This window comes from Vitis riparia, chromosome 8, assembly GCF_004353265.1.
Source record: "Vitis riparia cultivar Riparia Gloire de Montpellier isolate 1030 chromosome 8, EGFV_Vit.rip_1.0, whole genome shotgun sequence".
In the NCBI taxonomy this organism is placed as follows: domain Eukaryota; kingdom Viridiplantae; phylum Streptophyta; class Magnoliopsida; order Vitales; family Vitaceae; genus Vitis; species Vitis riparia.
In genome coordinates, this window is record NC_048438.1 from 4,643,601 (window position 1) to 4,654,724 (window position 11,124).

The 11,124-nt window shown below is 34.5% G+C and overlaps 1 pseudogene; it reads right to left on the bottom strand.

Annotated features, from left to right (window-relative positions):
• Nucleotides 1-2,586: 2,586 nt before the first annotated feature.
• Nucleotides 2,587-6,812, bottom strand: LOC117919575 (annotated as a pseudogene).
• Nucleotides 6,813-11,124: the final 4,312 nt, after the last annotated feature.

Below are 11,124 nucleotides of genomic sequence, written 5' to 3' on the forward strand. Positions count from 1 at the left end.
ATTAAAAATAATTTTTCAAATTCTATTAAAAACAATTCTTTTGGATTTTTCTAAATGCATTTTTCTGAATTTTTATAAATAAATAAAAAATTCTTTCATTAAATATAATATTTTAAAATTATTATTTTATTAAAACATGTTTATTGAATTCTTCCCCTCATTTAAACAAAATTTCTGATTTATTTGATATTCAATTATGTACATAATAAGTAAATATACACAGATAAATATTTATAGAAATAAAACCAAATAAGAGTGGGAAATAAAATATGTACCCAAACAAACTTACAACAAACTTAATGTCTTCTTATAGCTTTTCGAGTCTCACTTTCTTCCATGAAATTCCATATTCTACGTGTCATAAATTCGTACTCAGCCAACAAGATTACAAAATGAACAAACTTAATGTCTTCTTATAGCTTTTCGAGTCTCACTTTCTTCCATGAAATTCCATATTCTACGTGTCATAAATTCGTACTCAGCCAACAAGATTACAAAATGGGCCCATGCAAAAACAAAAATAGCGCAAATGAGTAACCAAAAAGTAATAAGCCCAAATCCAAATAAGATAAACAATATACAATTGACATAATCTAAATGTCTCAAATTAATCACCAACAATATATCAGCCCAAGTTTCATATTAATTTACCACCAACAAATGAACTCAAATTTCATATTAATTCAACGATTCAAATATCACAAATAACAATTACTATTATAATTGAATCGAGAAAAATGAATAATAATAATAATAATAATAATAATAATAATAATAATAATAATAATAATAATAATGGGAAACAGATGAGATGGGAAGGGGGTCGTCGGCTGACAGTGGCTCGTCGGCAGCGACTGACCGATGATCCGACCTGCGATAGTGAGAGTTGATGGATTTTTGGGAAACAAAACAAAACAAAATAAAAATAAAAATGGGAGGAAGAGAATGGGAGAAAATGGGAAGGAAAGAGGAGAGAAAATGGAAAGGAAAAGAAATGGGGAAGAAAAAAAAAAAGAAAAAATGGAAGAGAGGAGATGGGAAAATCGGCTAGTGTGTGCGTTTAGGTGGAAGAAAAAAAAAAAAAAAAAAATGGAAGAAGAAATGAGGGAGTCGTGGTCTGTGTAGAAAAAAAATGGGGAGAAGGGTTGACGTATTTAGATTCATTTTCATTTTCATTTATATTGAAAATGAATCTAAATACTTTGGTAAATAAAATTGTAAAAATTCATTATTTTCTAGTAAAAGTAAGTAAAAATAATTTTTGTATCCAAATTGAAATTTTGTAATAAATTCTTTTGATACAATAAGTGTAAATAGTTTTTTTGAAAATTGAATACAAATGAAATTGAGAAAATAAATTGATTCTTTTTTATAAGTAAATAAATGGAAATCATTAATTTAAAATCATTTTTAATAAAATCCTTTGAAATTTCTTTAAAACTTTTTTTTTAACATTTTTTTTAATTCAATAAATCATTTTTCATAATGCTCTTATTATTTATTTTGTGTATTTTTGTAATTAGATTTCATCATTGTTTTTGTGTATATTAATTTTCACCATGACTTGTATATTGATTATTTTTCTTGGTATCCATAATTAATTAATTAATTGTCATAATCTCCTCAATTCGTTTAGTAGAAGTCATACGTATACGGGCTTAGAGGGGTGCTACGACTCACCACCGTACCTTCCCAATGAGTAACCTGACCCTTAAACCCAGACGAGGTTTTTCACAGACCCGTTTTTTCCTTCAGGAGTCACACTTAAGGTTTTTCTTTCTTATTTTGTTTTCCCTTTAAAAATAAAACAAAAATAAGTGGTGATTCCAAGTCTTTTTTAAAAAAAATCAAATTTTCACCCAACAAAATAAAAAAGCGAGTTTTCACCATTGAGTGGGAACGCATCGAGCGAAATGTAGGGTCCACAATCCTCTTACTGAAATTTTGGGTCATTCGTATCTTAGTTTTATTCAATTTTTCTTTATAACAACTTGGTTAATTTATGATAAATTGAATTGTTATGAAATTAAGGTGGTTTGATATATTTTAAGTCAATGAATACAAGAAATTTTTAAAATTGATTTTGAGTAAGAAGTTGGATTTGAGATTTGCAAAAACTAAAGATCGAAAAGGAAAAAACAAAAAAAAAAAAAATTCATTCAAAATAAAGTCAATTTTTTCCACCTTATATCAATACAAAATTAATCTCCTTTTTTTATGAAAAAAAAAATGATAAGTTGAGGCACAAATACCTCCAATAAGATAAGATTGTCGTCGTTAGAACTTATAATTCAATAATAAGCCTTTTGAATTTAATTTTTATTCTCAGTCAAACAAAGACTCACAGCCTTTAATCAACCCAATGTTGAACTTTAATGGATTGAGGTAAAACATTGCTCTTTAATCAAAAGAGATAAAACTCTAATTTATTGATATGAGATAAGAGATCAGAGCAGTTGGTTCCACAGAAGCCAACCCTTGACCAGGCATTTTAAGCCAGCCAACCCAACAAAAACTTGTTTTTCAATAAATTAAAAACAGCAGAATATTTGAAGCAGTTTTGCTTGTAGACTTGGGTATTGATCATTTGCTTGTCTACACTGAGAAACCATGCATTTTTACCACCTCTACAACACGCACGAAAACAGGAAGAAATTTCAAAATGGAAACTTCATTTGGATTTCAAAATTTTAATTTGAACAAATTGGGGCCAAATGACATTTTTGAGAATTTGCTTTAACTCTCTCAACTTATTGTAGTTCAATTTCCATCTTGATCTTTACCCTTTTCATCTGAAGACCAGCATTTTTCTGCTGGAAGAGTATTCAAATCCTCACATTCAAGGAGTGTTTCAAGCTTCCCACATGAAGCACATGCAGTCCCAAGGCGACTTTTTGGGTTCCAAGCTCATCAACAATGCTCAAATCCTTGCAAACATCCACCTTGAACCTCACCAGGGCTTCAGCTTTTGCAGTCACAAAGACTTTCTCAAAGCCCAGCAAGTGCTTCTGGGGTGAGTTGTGTACTGATGGGGGAGAAGAAAAAAAAGAAAACTGTATGACTTCCGCTTATGTTTCCCGCATTATTGACTCTTAGATGGATATCAAAGGCTAAATTCTGGCAACTTTCTTGCACAGCGTCCACAGACTTGCATTTTGATGAGTGACAACTGTGACCCTCCTCTATGGGGATGGAGACTGATTTAGGTGCTTGAACAAGGTGGTGGTTGAACTGGGTGTAACTTAGTCCATCTCCAAATGTGTAAATGGTTTCCCCAGTGTAAAACCGGTAAGTCCGACCAGGGTAGTCACTGGCAGGATCTGGTCTCATATTCATATTTGTCATTGGAACCTTGTCTACATACGATTGAGGATACCATGTCATAGGTAGCCTTCCACCTGAAAGATAATGATTCATGGTTATAAGACTTATACCAAAATGAAAAATGTCTGATAAGTTGAAAACTAATCCAAGGAGAGATGGACTTACTTGGATTGTAAAAACCAAAGATCACATCTGCTATGGCAGCTCCACCAGCTTCGCCAGGGTAACCGACCCACAGGATGCTTGCAATTTTATCATCATTTTTAGCAAATGATATATCGAATCCCCCTCCAGACATTACAACAAGAATCACGTTTCCTTTGGATGCCTTGGCAACTTCTGTTATCAAAAGTGGCTGCTGTCCTGGAAGCTGAATGCTGACCCTGTCACGGCCCTCCGCCTCTATAGATTGATCAATACCGACTATAAGAACCGTGGCATCTGCTGCTGCTGCTATTTTCTTAGCTTCGTCTATTTGTGCAGTGCCACATGCCACATTGGAGCATCCCGGCAGATACGTAGTTGCAACCAAGGCCGTTAGGCCCTGCAAAGGGGTTATATATTTACATGGCGTGCCTGCAAAACTTTCCAATAATATCAGCAAAAGTAAAAATACTTGAATCATTTGGCCACATGGCTAGTTGAGGAGAATGCAGAGATACATAGTGAGATTGCACTAATCATTGAATACCTTCATAGTTTCCGATCATTGTTTTGGTGACATTGGCATTGGGTCCTATTACTGCCAAGGTTTTGATGGCAGTGGGAGACAGAGGTAGGGATCCTTTGCTATTCTTTAGTAACACGATCCCTTGCCTGGCGGCTTCCCGAGCCATCTCTTGGTGCTCTGATGTGCACACATCTTTTGGACCAAGCTTCCCATAAATTGCCTTACTTGGGTTGCCATCAAAGAAGCCAAGTCGCATCAGTGTAGCAAAATTGTTGGAGACAGCTTTATCAACTGCAGACTCATCCACAAGTCCACCTTTCACTGCAGCTTCAGTGTGTTGGCCAAGGAAAGATCCACAGTTGAGGTCCAACCCTGTTGCATTACAGCAACAACACAAACCCCTTTAGCAACTAACCACTAAGCATTCCTATTTTCATAAATCATACTATTTAGTATTGTTCAGAGTCAAGATTTATGCTGTATTAATGTACATGAAGCCATAAATTTAAAGATGTGAGCAGTGAAGTCACCTGCCAATATAGCCTTGGCTGCAGCCTCCTCAGGTGTCTTGGTGTAGTGTTGAGAATTGTAGAACACATCTACTGAATCACAATCCGAAACTATGTATCTGCAGCAGCCCAAGATTCATGTAAATATAACAGAGCATTAGCTCAGCTAAACTGTAAATGGTATTTATAGATTAGGTAGAACTCATAATACCCGTTTAGTTTCCATTCGCCTCGGACAATCCCTGAGAGGAGATCAGGATCAGCACAAGTTGGCTTCCCATTAACTTGGTTGAAAGAACACATAACACTGGCAACATTCCCATCAATAACGCAGCTTTTGAATGGGGGTTGAAATGTATCATCCATATCTTGCTTTGTCACCTAACTCACCCAACAGAATATACAAGACTGTTGGTTGTACAAAACAGAAATATTAGAGTAATGGAACATACTTCAAACGAAAATTACCACTGCATTGAAGTGCAAGCGATCAACTCCTTTCCAATTATCCAAATCATAGGCAGTATAGTGTTTGCAGCAAGCAGCAACCTTAAGCCGGTCAGGGCTACCATCATCGCCTTGTTGCAGGCCTCTGACATAAGCTGATGCATACTTGCTTGAAAGCAGTGGGTCCTCTCCTGGAGTCTCCTGGCCTCTTCCCCATCTGGGGTCTCGGAATATGTTGACGTTTGGGGACCAAAATGTCAACCCTGCTAATCCAACATTGTACATTGCTCTGGCTTCAGTGGAAACCACCTGCTCATGACCACTGATATCATCTTTCAAGCCAGTAAACAGATCAAAATTAGCTGCAATTCACTTGAAATGACCTGGGTATTAGATATTCCAGCACATTATACAGTACAGCATCCCATTAATGTTGGGAAATTGTCTACTTCATACGTTTTGAAAATGAAGCTGGAAGTCATCCACAAAAGTCCTGTTGCAGGTGGAAGTTTTCAGGTAAATTTAAAATTCCACCTACTTCCTGTGATCAACCATTAAAAGATGATATACATCTCTGGAGTAGCAAATTGCCTGGAAACGGCAGAAATACATAATTTCGAGCCCAATAACTATGGCTTCAGCTATTACATCTAAACAATTATTTCAATCAATTTGAGAAAACTCCTCAGATTTTTTTCTTATTTGATACTCTGTTACACTAGTGAATCAAATTTAAGATACAGGGGTGAACAGAGCAAAACCACAATCCAAGTCCTTAAGACAACAATAATAGCATAAGCATCATCGAAATCCTCAAACAACAAAGACAGTCAAAATCTAATCCAAAAAGTTCCCAATTGGCCGAGCCAAGAATCATCATGTAAAAAGCTTATCCGAATAGAACCCACTAACTATAAAGCAATGAATAAAGAACACAAAATGTGGTAGCCACTTGATGTAGTAATGTCTACGGTACAAAGACATGGATCAAATCCAAGACTAGACCTCCTTGTTTTGTTCATGTCATCAAGGGCTCATTTTTTCTAAAGATAGAAACAGAACTGAATCTATAGTATTCCTTTCTCAACCTCATAAATTTACCAACAATCTTTGTCCCCCACCAAAAAAAAAAAAAAAAAAACCCAAAATGCTTACTGAATCCAATTGCGGAAGCAAGCAATATGCAATTTATATGATCAAAAACCCATATCCGAAATCAAGTTTTTGAATAAAAAACTCATCATCTGGAAGATCAAACATTAGATGAAGTGAGAGGAAAACAGAGAGAGAAGAGAGAAACACTAGTAAAGGTTACCTTTCCAATGGCTTCAAAGAGTGAGGCATTGAAAGAGGCCGCAGTGAGGATAACCTGAGGAAAGCTGGTGGCTCCAGGGACGATACTGTTGAAATGTGACCCTGGACCCACATAAGATACTCCATGTAAAGCCTCAGACCACCACTCATACTTGGGAATCCCAAGCCTGCTCACACTGGCAGCACTGTTCACCAAGAACCCAATCTTCTCCTCCAATGTCAGCCTCTTCACCAAATCTGCAACCCTTGCGGCCGTCTCCAATGAAGTGTTGCAGAACCCAAACTGCCCCAACGTGGGATTGTTCTCAACGTCACAGGCAAAAACAGGGGAAGACTGGGTCAAAACCCACTTAGGGCTCGACAAAAAATGAGAGAAGCAAGAAAGAAAGCATAGGAAAACAGTGACCTTCGGTGCACTGTTGATTACAGAAGCCATTGGAGAATTACACAAAGCTTCTGTTGAATGTAGTTTCAGTAGCGAGAGTCAGTTTCTCTTATAATAAATTGGGTTTTAAACACATGTTTTTTAGCAGCCCGTGATGGATAATGGGAGGGATAGGTGGTTGTTGCTAATGAGAATGATATTCCTTTTGAAAACTATCTACTTGACTATGGATAGGTGGTTCTCCATGCTCTTCCCCTTAAAAGGAGAAACCATTCGATTTGGATATGGATAATTCATGATAAGGAATATTGAGAGCAATTCTTTTAATACAGGAGTCCTAGTTTAAAAGATAAATAACGGATTTAAAAAATGTCATAATAGAGAGTTTATGATAAGGAGGGTTACTAAAATATTTTTGCAAACTTTTAGCAATTTAATAGAGATATAAAAATTTTGAAAATACCTTCCACAATGAATTGTTTAATTCCTTTTAAGGACATAAACATTTTTGGAAGTTTTTCATAGAGACTACTTTATCAATTAAGGAATTACTAAAAAGGTTATGATTTTGATAGTATTTAATGAAATAAATTTTCTAGAATATTTTTTAGATTGGAAAGGTGTAAGTACAAGGAAAGTAAATTTGGGAGGAATTTTGAATGTGAGAAGCTAAAGTTTCTTTCTTGGATAATGTGCTCTAAAGATTTTCAAAATCTCATAAATTGGTAATTTCCTTATTACACTAGAGTTTCTAATTTGGAAAATAAATATTTTGGAAATTTTTATTAGAGATAATTTATCATTAAAAGATTATTATCAAAAGGCTTAGTAATTTGATAGAAATAAATTTCTTTGAAACATTTTCTAAATAAAATATTTATTAATTAGAATTGTGTATAGAAGGATAACTTTATGAAAATAGATTTTTAAATTTTGAGAATAGATATTTTATCAAAATTTATTTTGAAAAACACTCTCATGAAAATTTTAATTTTTTCATGATTGACATTCTCCTATTACATATGCTTTCCAATTTGGTAATAAATATTTTTAAAAATTCTCAAAATAGATAATTTATTCATTAAGGTAATTGCTAATGATTTAAAATGTTTTTATCTATCTTAAAAGATTAAGTGGGAGAGGGCTTTAGCCAAGCCCATGGCCTCCATTGTCAAGCTCATCTTGATCTGGGCTTATCATCACCCAATTGGTGAGTTAGGCCCTAGGAATCAAGGGATATGGAGTCTCCATTAGGACGAGATTAAACATGTTTAGTGGGAGCAACCACTCCACTGGTAGGGTTCCTTACTTGGTGACATTGATAGTTCAAGGATGATGGTTATACATTTATCATTGGATATGAAGTGGTTGAATCACCCACTGTGATCCCACTTGCATAATCTATGTCCCACTTGTATAGTCTATGTTGATCTTACCTTTAGATACCTTTCTTGGTTAAGGTAGCGAGATCAATCTAAAAGGGTCTCTAACTAGTAATAAGATCATGACCTACCCACTATAGGCTTGATTCTTATGATATTAGGATACTTTGCAAAAGGATATGTAGTTTGAAAGTACTACATTTTTGCTAAATTAATTATCAATTGCCTTGAATGCTTAACTATCTCATATGAATGGTTTTATTCTTTGTTATCAATATCATGTCGATTATTTATTATCACTTTTTTTTTTCTCACTTTGGACCTAGCCCAACTAATCATTTGAACTTAATTTTATTCTAGATATAGTAATTAATTGATAGAAGCTAGTTTAGGCACAACTAGCTATTCCTTACGAACTAACCTAGCAAAAGGAAAGAGTGGAATATCAAGGTGGTATTAGACGAATCAGAAGACCAAGTGTCTAATACTTGGATCTTTGGATAATGTGTTGCAATAGCAACGCATGCCTATTACCAAGGATTTTGATATTTCTTTTATAATCTACAAAGGTTATTTGGTGATGAAGATATGTCAACTTAGACAAGCTACCCTTAGGACTATTGTGAACACCAAAGTTCATATGATCTTAGATCTTGCCAATTTCATCAGGATGGTTAAGTAGATTCTCAAAGAACATAAGGGCATTCATATGGGAGTCAAAGTTGTTTCAATATCTTCTACTAAGAAGATAACAATAACACTAAATAAGGAAAGTTCAAGAGAAGGAATAAGAAAGCAAGCTCAAGGTTAGTTAATCCCTTTATGACCTTTTAGGACATTAGAAAAAGAATGCCTCGTTCATCTAAGGAAAAAGAAAAGTATACATCATTTTGTCGTTATTGAATATTTAGTGGTGGATTTCACCATTTATGGTGAATAGATTCCAAGCCTACTATTTGTAAGTCTTTACAAGATATTCAACAAGTGAGAATGTTAAATGATGAGATTATACTTAGCTTAACTTCAATTGCAAGGATAGTTGTGCAAGTTAGTGGAAGGTAATATCTTTATATATATATATATATATATATATATATATATATATATATATATATATATATATATATATATATATATATGTATGTATGTATGTATGTATGTATTCTATTATCACTTTACCAAGTAATGAGAATAGTCCAGTGTGGACCAACATTTTTCATGTGCGTCTCTACTCAATCAGCAAAACACGCTTTTATTTGTGAAAAATTAATTTTTGGAAAAGTTGGAGTCACCACTTATTTTATTTTATTTTAAAGGGAAAATAAAACAAGAAATAAAATCCTAAAAAATGACTCCATAGTTTTTGGAAAAGCATGTCTTTGAAAAACCTGAGTCTAAGTCCGATGATCATGTTACTTATTGGGAAGGTACCTCTAAGAAGTAGCACCCCTCTAAGCCTTATAAAAGGTCTCTATTGACTAAGTTGAGGGAAATGTGACAATTAATTAATTAATTATAGATACCTAAGTAAGCTAAGGTGATTTTAAAAAAATAGCATGCCAAACAAGATCAAATCACAATAAAGGAGAGTTAGGGTGCGTACTTGAACCACTTCTTAAGTACCATCAAAAGACATCAAAGGTTAGTTAGAAAATATGACACATAACATGTATTTTTATCAAAGATGATTGAACAAGCATCAAGAAAATCAAGTATGACATCAAACAAGGGCATAGTACACAAAGACATGGATATTCGTGGAATTTCGAAAATAGGGAGATGGAGAGCGTACTTGGACAGCAAGCTGAGCATTAAAATGATAAATAAGGTTAGCTCAATAACAGGTGAAAACAATCTTACGTATCCATAAAAAGGAAGCACAATCAATAAAATATCAAACAAACAATATTGAGGAAAATATCATGAATGTCGGGCCCCCTCCAAAGCCCTAATTAATTTTGCATGAGTTGATTCTATGAATTCTATTGTTTGGAATCATGAAGTTCGTTCATGCTTGTGGAGAATCGAGAAAATTAAGAAAATAGTTGAAAGTCAAAGAAAATAGTGAAAACGTGTGCCGGAAGAAAAATGGCAGCAAAAGATCATTAAAATCTGAATTTTATTGCCTAAAGAAGGCCCGAAGATGATCCTCTAAAATCAAAGTTATTTGGGTGAAAATGATTTAAAAAAAAAAAACATAATTCAAAACATGTAAAGTCATGAGGAAAACAAGAAGGGTGCGAAAGGAAGAGGGTTGTGTGCACCAGAATGGCCATGCCAGGGTGGAGCTTGGGGGTCTAACTGTGACTGCATTACTGGTGGTTGCAGGTGTTGCTGTTATTCTCTCTAAATTTTCCCTTTTCTACTCTCTTGCATGCATTCAAATACCTTGCATCGCTGTATTCCCAAGCCCTTTCTGATTCTTTGAAATTCTCTGCATTCAGACTTACTTCTAGGAACTTTGCCATTAATTCCCCGTATGAATCTCTGAAATTTGTTGAGAAATTTAGTCTTTCTGGACTGCCATTTATGATAGTTGAACTAAAGGCTGAAGAATCATATCCAATTGGATTTAGCTTGGGAGGGCGACCATAGGTTGTGGTAAAAAATGAAGTCAATTTCTTTTTTCTCAGGCCTTTCTGTATGTCCATTTTCATTTGTTAGCAGCATGACTTCCTGCTCAGGCTTCTAGACAAGGGCTTCATAGTAGCACTCCATCTAGTCCATTTTTCTTGCAAGGCTTTCCCATTCAGTTGTAGACTCATCCAACTCTCTTAGAAGTTCACAGAATTTGTCTTTTATTGCATTGTTAGCATATAGAGAATCAGGTACAAGAAAAACTAGGCCAGAAACACCTAAGCAATGAAGCAAATCTTCGGGATGATACAATTCAACATCAAACCCAGTTCTTGGCACAAACTGTTAGCTTTCTCTCATCTCCTTTATGTTTGCGATCTCTGATGGTAAAACATTGAACATAGAAATTGCTTGTTCAATTCCTTGTTTGAGATCTTTAGTTTGAAGCTCTCTTATTTTGTCCTCCATATTCGAAAGTCCCTTTAGCCATCTCAGTTGTAAATCTTCAAATCCATG